General features: G+C 32.1%; 1 protein-coding gene across 3 annotated transcripts in view; it reads left to right on the top strand.

Moving 5' to 3' along the window:
• Nucleotides 1-876: 876 nt before the first annotated feature.
• Nucleotides 877-12,457, top strand: part of LOC123557060 (glycine receptor subunit alphaZ1-like) — a 121,293-nt gene continuing 109,712 nt past the window's right edge. For all 3 annotated transcript variants that reach the window (XR_008370976.1, XM_045348266.2, XM_045348262.2), the window contains exon 1: nucleotides 877-1,355. The gene's annotated coding sequence lies outside the window, so the exon portion shown is untranslated. The remainder of the gene's footprint in view (nucleotides 1,356-12,457) is intronic.

Genomic DNA, 12,457 nt, shown 5'->3' with positions numbered 1-12,457 from the left:
CCAAAAAAAGTTTTAAAAAACTGGTTTTAAAAAAATTTTCAGAAGACTTTGCATTAATTCTAATGGGGTCAAAATTGCTGTTATAATTGAGTATTCTTTTCGGTAACTCAAGGCATATAATCATTAACTGATAATCGTTTTGCAAAATAGTATACATTATTTGTATGTTTTTCAGTTTTCATTTAAAACAATTATTTCTTTCTATTATTTTGTAATCATGTTCAAATGTCTTGTAAAATTTCACGTTAATGAAATTCGAAATGTCTAGTTAAATATATAACATTTATATGCTTACTTTTACAGTTAGAAATAATAATTCAAATACCAAAGCAACATAACGTACTGTCCTGTCGTTCTTCTTAATACCAAACCATACGATATCTGTATAACCGTCACATGCCATACAAAAAAAAATTTGGTTAAAAGTTTCGTTTTATTTTCATCAATTTCTTGTGGGTACCGGTCTTATTATTAAAAAGAATTCATCTTCAATACTTGAGAAAGCTGGTAGCTCCAACAAAATAGTTGTTTCATGCGGTATAGGCATGCATTATATTGTAGTTACACTGCATAAAATTCCTATCCTGGTGCTTTTTACCTGCCTTTGATGCAACGATTTTTGGTTCTATGATACTTTCAGTGAATACGTAAAATTTATTTTCGATGACACTATTTCATACATTTTCTAAATATATCTATAATATTTATCTCTAACACTTCCATGCATGTCATTAAAACTCAAACTGGTTGAAACTTACATTTATTTTTTTAAGTTTATTCAACAGTAAACAAATGAGAATCTTCCGGATAATCTTGACAATGACAAGCAACGTTTAACATGTTTATGTACATACTGCTGTGAAATCTAGACGGTTGATAGGTAATTTACGATTTCGAAAATCTTATAAAACATTTTAAGAAAAATGAATCTTCATCAGTTGCACAATTTTGTTCCAGCTTTTTTTTTTTAATTTTTCTTTTTTTTTTTTTGTGGAGCAGCTGCTTTTTTGACGCAGTCGTTTACTATATGCTTCGGGGATCATGAGAACGTACGATTATCTATTGTTGCATCTGTAAGCGAAGCATGTGTTACAGATCAACATGTTCGTAACAGAATGTGTTGGTTACGAAAACAGAATAAGTTTAATAAATAATTTAATGCATGTTCCCATGTAATGCAATTATTATTAGTAGCGTGTATATGGTTCAACCTAATCGAGATATTTGCGGCACGTTGAAATACATAAACTAATTATGTGAGATACTTTTCATTTTGTAATGTGGATTGAGTGACAGGAACCTAATATCGACTTGAAAACAATGCCACTGGTGATGTGGTATTGGCAGCAACAAAGGTAAGAATTTTGCTTACTGATTCACTGATTATTTTCAAAAGTAACTGAAGGTTTAACTTTATGTAGAGCAAGTTAAAAAATTTCTTATGTTAATATTCAATATATGATGATATCTCAGGTGAAGAGTCATAGGTCATAGGTGAAGAAGAAGTAAATGACGTATACTGTAATTAAAATTTCTTCCTATTGTTACATCAGATGATTTGAACAAAGAATAGTACCGTAATCAAAATAGATATGCGAGAAAGGACATAAAGTCTAGAGAAGTTGATTTCTGAGTAATTTGTAGACAGAAACAAAAACTGTTGTTTTCAACAAGTATCTCTAGTGCAAATAGATAGACGTACGTAAACAATTAACTAATTAATAATAATAATAATAATAATAATGATAATAATGATAATAATAATAATAATAATAATGATAAAATAACAAAAAACAACAACACAAATTATAATAAAATAATAATAACAGTACGTGCAGCAGAAGTAATAATAATAATGCATGCAATACTAAATTATAATGATAAACGCTTTTACACCTAAGGGGTCACGACTACGCCTTCTCAGATTACACCAGTACTGTTTCTTCCAGGTAGCGGACCCGAGATTAGTTCAAATAAGCTTGAAGCGTTATATAGTGCACTAAATAGATTACAAGATGCCATTGGACCGTACATAATAACAAATAAAACAGTTTAGGTATGACACAAATTTGTACGGCTATCACACTGACGTTGTGAAGATTAAACAAATCTGTAAGACGATGCTTACTTTACAAGCATAGAACGCAAGAAAGCTTAATATACAAAATTGTCATGCTGTTCACAATGTTGACCTGAATCTATAATCTAATGTGTTTTTCAGTCATTTTTATGATCAAAACGGTTCGACATAGATGATCTTCCGATTGATCTTTTGAATGTTCTTATCAGTAACATTAAATGTTGAATGGAATCCCAAATTTGGACTAGAAAATTATCAGTGTCGTTATTTCTGTGAAAGCGTCCCTTTTCGATTGACAGATTAGCGGCTCTTTAGTATTAAATCCATAGATCTAAACATAGACAGCTACTTCGTGTCAAACACTGAAAATTAAAACTTGAGCATAACGGTTTTACTGTTTATCATTTGATCTTCATTTTCCCAAATTATTCAACAAAGAAACAAACTGTATAATTGATATATCGTGTTTCAGAAATAAAAACTGTTTCTAGTATGCTAATATGCAAAATAACGAGTTTTATCTTAAAATACCCTTTTAAAAAGGGGCTTTCTAAAGTAAAAGAGGTGTAAATGTGAGATAAGGTTTCATCACTAAAAGCTTTATATTATTGAAATGGTTTATATCATAGGGAAACAGTTTCAAATTTAAATGCTAATGCATTGCTTAATTTGTTTGATCTCCAAAGCTATTTATGTTATACCTAAGGGTTATGTTAGAAAAAAAGTCGGAGGCATCGGACGTTTAGAATGTTTAGAATATAAGCATTTGCTTTGATGCAGTAGACATTGGATAATTCATTGCCTTACAAAACTACTAAAACAGTGTCGAATTGTGAAACAATAACAAATAATACATGTAGTTGCATTTCGTAAACGTGCTTACTCTGTTAAAAACGAAAACATTTATTTTAGATTCAAACTCATATGTAATATCGTTTACAATGTATTTGCTTACAACAGCAATTTCTAAACAAAAAGGCTAGTAAGACCAAATCCTGCACTTGCCGGTAACAGCTTTTGCAAGTCATCTCCTAAAATATTTTGTCATAAATAAAATTTCACAGAATTGCAGCAGAAAGCTGCAAATATGTTATCTTTTAAACGTTAGAATGGTAAGCAAGTATAAAGAATTGCAGAAGATATAAATTTAACAAAGCCCGCAAGTAATCTGTTAAAAAAGATAAATTTCAAGAGCAAAATTGTTTCGATAAGATAAAAAGTACATTTTAAGAAATTTATTGTTTTATTTTTTATTGTATCAAATGCACCGTTCAACAGCATCAAGGCAGCATTTATATCACTTATTTATGATATGTGTTATGTTAGATATTTTCAGTGATTTTATATTTATATAAGTTTAAAAGAATTTCACTGCTTTGAAAATATCACTTATTATCATGTTGCTGATATAGCCTTTGAGCTTGAAGATGATAAACAGATAGCAATAATCGAGTCTGGTGTTATGTTTTAAACATATCTAGTTTGTACGGTGTTCCATTTTAGCATAAATGCCAAGCGCAAATTTACGACGGTTCGATGGCAAAGCGCGACAGTACGATGGCGATAACATATGACGAAGCGTGACAGTACCGTCGTGTAAGCTTTGCCATCGTACTGTCATGATATCAACATCGAACTGTTGCGCTTTGTCATCGTAACATCACACCTTCGCCCTTCACGTTCTAAGGGAGCAGGTGCTGGCCCTAACGGAACATCGTAAGTTTAAGAGTCTGACAGCCTTTGTAATGAACAACTACTCTGCGTGGCTACTTTCTAGATAATAATGTTAAGCAGTATGTCAAAACACGTAATTATATAGAATGTGGTCTAAAGTTTTCTCGTAATTAAAACAGCTTGAAGTTTAGCCTATTGGAAGGAAAATATATATCAATGCAGAAGGTTGGAAAAGGTTGCAATACAAAGTACTATATAGAGAATTGTTACAAGCCATTTCGATCATAAGATAGTATATATTCTTAGTAATCCCGAAGCTGGAAGTTCAGGCTAAACACATTGAAGCCATTAAAATAACACTATTATTGATTATGAATTATTGAAGACAGTCGGTAAACAAAATATCACTGATGTGGAATAATATTCATAAGTAAATCTCGCATCTTATATAAACTCTCACTATTCCTTTCTTCAAATCAGCGTTCGTTTTTCAATTAAAGATACATTTATAAACCCGACTCGATACGTTACAAGTCAACTTCCTGAGGTACAATCTCAGTTAATCATTATGCTTTTTAGTACATTATGAAAATGTTTGTTTGACATGCGTGCACTACTAGGTTGACAATATTAATTGTGGTAGCATTTCCATCAAATGTAGAGGTGATGAGCAAGGATATGTTTAAAGTTGTTAGATTTATTGGGAAAATCTTAACAGAATTCAAATACCGTTGATCAAATGTTCCTATGTTAGGTATAAACAGGCCTTCAGGGAAATCATGGTTTGCATTACATGTTAAATTGACGTTGATATTTCACCTCTGTTTCTAATAAACAATATTGAGGATATCACAAAATAGTAATTAACTCTCACTAAACAAGTTTCATAACGACACCACTGATACCTAGAATATATATTAAAACTGACAGGGAGAGTTAATACACGACACATGCTCCTTTTGTAATACTGGGCGTCCTTTGGGCGTTTATTCCCCGGATGGAATTGAGTCGAGTCGGATCACGTAGCTCGAGTAAAATGCTCTAACACCGGAAACCGGATGTGGAGTTTTACAGCCTTGTTTACGGCGCTTGTTTACATTATCGTCGGGGGTAAACCAACATTTCTACAAAATTAGTGTAATTTCTTAATTCAAATGATATTTTATTTGGTTATAAATTTATCTTGCGTTTATTTCGCTACGATGTTTCTTTGATATTGAAGTTGTACCTTCTCATCTCCCGGAAAACTTGTTGTCAAGAGTGTTTAATGAACCTTCTCATATCGCCAAAGCTGTCGTGGTAAAACCGTTAGATATAAATTCTCATGAAAATAGAAAATCGGAAAATATCACTATAAATTTGCACACACTGTTTTATTTGCCTATGACAGGCAGACTGATCTTTGCTGCGTCATAAAATGTTTCACTTCGTTCATACCTTGATTCCATCAGGAATGGAGTTGCGAGTGTTGAACTTGTTTCACATTAACTAAAATAAAGAGAGTATAAACATGGAAGATAGGCGAACATTTATATTACATGACTGTATTAATTTGAAAGCGACGTTCTGCAAAACACTCATGAGATGTCTTATTGCTTAAGACAAAAGCTTTCTTATTTGCACTAGGCAGTTTAATGCATTTGTTTACAATTCTAATGTTGATCTACATAAATATCCAAAATGTTTGTTTATAAAATGAGCCATCGGGGCTTTTTGATGGAAGGCACGGAATGCCTGTAACACGTAACACTGACAATTTTCTAAATACTTTATTAAATCCAAGGGAATTTAACATACAGATTTGTTTATTTGCTCTCTTTCTGTTTTAACCGAGTTTAAGTCATAGAATAATCTTACAATTTGTTTTTCTTTTTATTATCCTAGAACATATTTTGAGGGGTATACGTACCAGATTAAACAGTTCTTACCTAACTACCTGTTCTTAACTTGAAAGCCAATTCATGTGTCGAATAGGAAATTTTTTGGTAGGAGCAAGTTTTAGAGGTTGTAAGTTACTTTTGTATAAATTCAATGTTTTTGGACGAGTCGAAGAATAAATACAAACTGTGGCTTTGACGAAATATGGTATCAAAAATACTTTTTTATCCTAAAGTTTTGGCCATAGCCCCGCAAGGATAATTTTCATTTACAGAATCAGTTTTTTTTTAACTTCAAAGATGAGGTTAAGGGTTAATTGTGGTCTGCCATACAGTGTTTATTTTGCCTCTTAACGTTTCAAGGTGTTATCACACTCAGTTCCTTCAATTGTTTGTCTTGTCTATGTTGTGTGCATTTTATCTGTGTACGTTTCAACGTGTTATCACACGCAGTTCCTTCAATTGTTTGTCTTGTCTGTGTTTTGTGCATTTTGTCTGTGTACTTTATCACTGCTTTAAGAGGCTTAGGATGCATTCTTTGAACGTTTCTGTTCCTATTGTATCATAGATTTTGTTTAAATGGTGTAAAATAGATGGAAAACAATAAGAGTTTACTTGTCTCAAATTCTGTTTTGAAACTTATTTAGATAGTATAATGCTTCCGCTAAGACAAGGACAACCTAAACTAACATGGTGACCCATAAATACGTATGTTACAGTCATTTTGCCTGTTATTGCTGATCATATTTTATTGTGCAATATATACGATTTTTTAAAAGACTGGACTTCTTTCTCTCCGCAAATTAATCTTATATAGCCCCGCCAGTATAGTATTTTTGTCGTCTGCGAAATAAATCTTGGACCTACCTACAAAGAAACATTTAGACTGATGACAGAAAACTAAGCTATAATCATGACATGTTATCTGTTACTCTTCTGAAAATGGCTTGCCTGTAAATAGTCAAAACTACTGCCCGAGGTCAAATAGACGGAAAGACGTGCAATAATTGATTTATAACATGATATCAGAAAAGATTTCTTCAGAGATTTGTAATAATGGAAATTATTGACTGGCGATTCAAGTAAAAATTTATATAATAATTTCAATTAACTTTCACAATTTACATTTGTGCACGAAATACGTCGATTTTCCGTACTTGTAGGTAATTTAACAACACCAAATTATTATTATGGTCGTCAGCATGACAGCTCAAAATATTTTAGTTAAAGACACACTGATCTGTGTGATACAATGTTTATTTAATAGCTTTACTGGCAAAAAGAATTGCATTTCAGTCTCCAATGAATGGTATATCACCGCTCATACAAAATAGGTAATCGAACGTTTCAGTCTGTTATGTATAATCACGTGCGATTTTATAGAGCTCCAGATATTCAAAAAATATTGGTTTTCTTTAGATCTTGTGTACTATATAATATTTTGCGTTTCTTATGCAACTACAGATTGTCATTTTACTTAGACATGCATGAGAATCCGGAAAAGGACTGCAGGGAGTCACACTTCGAAATAGTTTCGGCTTTATTATATGATACTAAAGTCTGAAAACTGCGAAACGTGTTCATCTATAGATATTTGCAATAATTTCCGAACCTTGAAATTGTAAAACCATTTTTGCTCTGAATATCCTATACGATGTTTGACAGATTGCAATTTGAAATGAAATCTTAGGGAAACAACTATTGTAAGGCAACGAAAAAAAAAAGACTTAATGAACAGAACAGAACAGAACATATTTTATTTCTCACTAAAACTATTTACTGTGTCTAGTGACAAGCAATAACATTTTAATATTCATTTGATAACGAAATTGTGACATTACGAATCTATGACATCGACATGATTCATCAATTATAGAAAAAAGAAATATAAATCATAAACTAAACTTTAATATTGTTATACATCTACGGATGTCTCTAAATTATATTTTTTATAACATGTGTAAATGTTCAGCTCAACCCAGATGTAGAGGGCGTGAACGATAGCTTGCATTTTCACTACTATCCATGAACCTGTTCAATTAAACTGAGCCTGCAACATTTTCATTTTTGTCGTGTCGGGGAGACCTGTGGTTTGCAATTTTTTATTTCAACATTGTTGGTAAGCAAACAACATTTTACTAAAAATCTACCTGTCCAGTATATGTTAAACAGTTCTGTCTACTGGATAAATAAAATGTTCTCAAACAGTTGTCCCAATTAACGAATAAACAGTTATAGAAATGCTGAAAACGATGTTAAACCTAGATATGCAAAATCTAAGTACTTGCACATTAATTTGAATTAAGGTGATTTATAGAATTGTTGCACTGTCCAGTTTTATGCAGTTCTTTTCAGCAATTAAAGACATTATAACTGATCAGTAAACTGATAATCTTTTTGTATAATAATTCTTTAATAATATTGATATGCTTTTTAATTTTCAAGTAAGACAACCGTTTTTTTTCTATTGTTTTGTAATGTTCAATTTTCTTGTAAAATATCCGTCTGCACGTTAAAAAATTTCAAGTGTTTCAGCCTTGTTGAATAGATGTTGTTGCGGTTATGAATAATTAATAGTTTATATAACACAACAACATTAACATACTGTACTGTCGTTCTCCTTATAATACTAAAGTATAAGATGTCTGTATGACCGGCATATGACATGCAAAACAAATTATAGAGTCACGCTAGAAGGGGTGTTGTTACTTTTCCTACACTAGTCAAATGAATATATTTCATTACATATGCAACTATACAGTTATTACTTCTTTTCAGTCTTTCGCAAAATGTCCTCTCAGCATTTACGGTAATGGAAATGTGCTGCCCTGTTCTTTTTTTTGCAAACGGGTGGCTTGATTAAAGAGGGAAAGGGGGACAATTTCGATTTTAAAACCATCATATTGAAGAAGGATATCAACAAGAGACACCAAAAACACTGAATGTCATTAAATCAGTCTCAGATATAATATTTACTTCCCAACAGACAAGACTGATGGGGAGTGAAGATACAGTTCATCATAAAATTATACGCTTTATGACAATATTACTTAGTAAATGGAAATCTGAGCTGAAATGGAGCTAAACTGACAACATAGCAGACATCTAAGACAGTCACTGCTATAAGGTTTCCATAGTTACAAAATCAAAAGGAGATGATCACATCTGTCTCTAAAAGAATTTGGAAATGGGAGAAATGATAAAACAAATTTCGTATTTGTTCAGAAATGTAGATAACACTGAAAACGAATGCCATACAAATCTAAATTTACTAAGACTTGGAATTACAGTGTTAATTCGAACGCAGGATCATGTCGAAATGAAAATAATTATTTGAGCTGTCAATTACAGATTCATTATCAGTTTTACTGTCTCTGCGAGATGTCTCATTTTTTTTTCAAAACTTTCACAGCAATTTTCCTGTATATGAAATTTAATTTCAATGAGAATATTTAATACATTTCCTAAATATATTTATATAAAAAACAAAATTTTTGACACTTCCATGCATACCATTAAAACTCAAAATGGTTAGACCTTACATTTAACACCAGTATTTTTTAAATTTTATTCCAGAGTTAACAAATGTGAATCGTTCAGATAATCTTGACAATAAAAAGCAATGTTTAACATGTTTATGAACACACTGCGGAGAAATCTAGACAATATCAACATAATTTATATTTCGAACATCTCATAAAACAATCTAAGATAAATACATCTTCATCAGTTGCTTCTTTTTGTGCAGCTGCTTTTTGGCGAAGTCGTTGAGTTTGCTTCGAGGATCTTAAGGAAAAACAATTACCTATTGTTGCCTCTGTAAGCGAAATATGCGGTGTTACAGATCAGCATTTTCATAACAGAATGTATTGGTTACGAAAACAGAAGAGATTTAATGAATAATTTAAGTTCCCATGTAATGCAGGTAATATAAGTAGCGTGTAAAGGGTTCAACCTTATCGAGATACTTGCGTCGAGTTGAAATACATATATTTCTTATGTGAGATACTTTCAACTTGTAATGTGGATGATTGAGAAACTGGAAGCTCTTACCGACTTGAAAACAGTGCCACTGGTGATGCAGTACAGGTAGCAACAAAGGAAGGAACTTGTTTACTTATTCACTGATCATCTTCAAAAATAACTTATGGTTTAACTTTATGTCTTAATGTACTGTTACAGCAAGTTCAGATATTTTTATTTTGATATTCAATATATGATGATAGGTGAAGAGGCATAGTAGGTGAAGAAGAAGTAAATGACGTATACTGTAATTAAAACTTCTTCTTATTGTAAAATAATGATTTGAACAAAGAATGGTTCCTTAATTCTAGAAAAGTTTCATACACATAACAAAATTAATTCCAAGTGCGACTCGACATTTCACTGCCACACTTTCGGCTTATTGGTTACGTTAATGTCCAAAATATCTAGTTTCAGTTCTGTTCTATAAACGTCTCTCCACATACTCTCATTTCGACTTCATTGCTCTATTGTGAACTGAACTGTATCTTTATATTTTTTTACGTTAAATGCCATAATTTCGCACAGACTGTTATAAAACGTTTAATGCCCTCCCTCCGCTCGACGGATAATTACCTTTTACATATATCAATTTATTCAACTGGAATAGCTGGTCTGCATTTAATGTTAACCGAGGCAGCTGTAGTTTAACGAGAGCAAAATGCGTAAAGATAGACTCATATTTGTAGCTAATTTGTTTCATTTTTAACTCTAAGGCTAGTAGAAGATGATATGATACATGTATTACAAAGGGCCCTCCTTGTGCGAGTGGTTAAGGTCGCTGGCTTCAAATAACTTGCTCCTCACTTCAGACCTTGCTTGGGATGTAGAATTATGTCATATGAGAAAGCCATCTAGCTGGCTTACGTAACGCCCTTGCTTGAAATAATGCTCGAGGTGGCGGGGCGGGTGCGGAGTGGCGGCGGCGCAAATTGTGTTTTCATCCACAATCAAAAACTATTCATCCACAATCAAAAACTGGCAAGTTTCTATATCAGCTGTGATCGTGTCGATGTGAGATAAACCACAGAAGGAAAATATTTTTACAAAACTATTATGGCACGAAATAATCGTTATGACAGCATGGCTTTGCCAAGAAACCAAATCAGTTATGAGTATGTCCTCTCATTTGTATTGATGTTGACAAGTATATCTGTATTTATTACGTGAACAGAAGTAATTTTCAGTCTCAGGTGATGTTCATAGTACTTCGTTTTCAACCTAATATAGGGAGAAGATTAATTTAGTTGTTAGTTGGTGTTTCTGGGGCCTGGGGTATGTACCTGTACCAATACCGCAAGCTACTGACAACGTGTCCAGAAAGAAATAATTAACATACAGAACATGTGTCCGTCTAATTGGCACATCCAACATTTCAGTACAAAGACTGGGATGTTGGGTACATGAACTACTCGCATCCTCTAGATTGGTCACTTTTTGTCAGCTCTACCCACGTGATCTAGGATCTTATACAGTATACAAAACATATGTATACAAATAAAAAGTTTGAACAGAATTAAATAAAAGCTTGTCGAACCAATATGATATTAAATGATGCTCATGAAAATATATACCAGCTGCAGGTAGCTAATATGCATTGAGGATACAAAAACTGTATAAAAATACACCGACTTGTGAAAAATGTTATATAACGAGGTATGTAACACCAATACGCGATATAAACTTATAGCTGTTGTGGTAAATAACTTGTTGTGTGTGACAATAATATTTGATAAATAAAACATCTTTGGGTCATATGACGAATATGTATATTTTATCCTTTGGTAAAAGATACCAAAATTATCAAACACAAACCATTTCGAACATGTGTAGGAGTGCACGGTTCAACGGAGTAACTGACTTCAACAGGTACATTTTATTTTTGTTATACAGTTATGAATACTCGATGTTTCAAAACAAGAGATTTTGCACCTCTTAATCTTTAAAGCCGAAGTCCGTCTTTAATGAAGAGGAGATTTTACTAATGATAGTAAATGAAGTTTAGAGAGAATGTCAGATTTCACATTAATTCAAATTTAAAATTTGAATATTTAATACAACAAGTGAACATTAAACAAAGTGACAGGATTTCAGCTCCATACCACACAAACAGTCTAAAATAGTTGTTTCATTTTCTACACTTTTGTTTCCTTTAGAAAAACAACATGAATTCAACTGGACCTAAACTTTTAAATCATTAAAAAAAACAGTTAAGACAATAAGGTTGAATGCTTAACTAGATATAATAAGACCCTGGCAATTTTTCTACTAATAATTCTGAATTAAATAATAAGCTGTAAATACACTAAAAATGAAATAATCTACAGACTGAAGAAAAAGACAATGTCATGGAAGTAATCAGCATGTATTGTTTTATTGTTTTGGATCTACTAGATTCCGAAGTATCATGCAGTTCCTAAGGATATGTTTCGTTTACAAGTCTATTTAAAATGACATTTCTCCCACAAATGCCTCTTGAAAATAGGTCGCAAACTGTGCTAAGAATTGGAAATGACATATATTAAAAGGATATTCTGTCGTCTTCACGCGTATTTGTTAATTTTATGTTGGTTTTTAATTGTTGTTTTTTGTGTGTATTGGTGGGGTATGGGGTTAAGAAATTGTTTTATCAAAATACGTTTGATTTTAGACTGTTTTCGAAATGTTTCGCTGTTGGAGATTCGATTCTGACAACATTTTGCTATTCGTTGTTGATAAATTGATATGAGTCGTGGGTTTTATCATTTTGGCTATGTCTCCTTTATTTTTTGTTTAATACAACAATGTAAAACAACAATTTATA

This window comes from Mercenaria mercenaria, chromosome 5 (genome assembly GCF_021730395.1).
Source record: "Mercenaria mercenaria strain notata chromosome 5, MADL_Memer_1, whole genome shotgun sequence".
Lineage (NCBI taxonomy): Eukaryota > Metazoa > Mollusca > Bivalvia > Venerida > Veneridae > Mercenaria > Mercenaria mercenaria.
The sequence above is the reverse complement of the archived record's forward strand: the minus strand, read 5'-3'. Positions and strand labels throughout refer to the sequence as shown.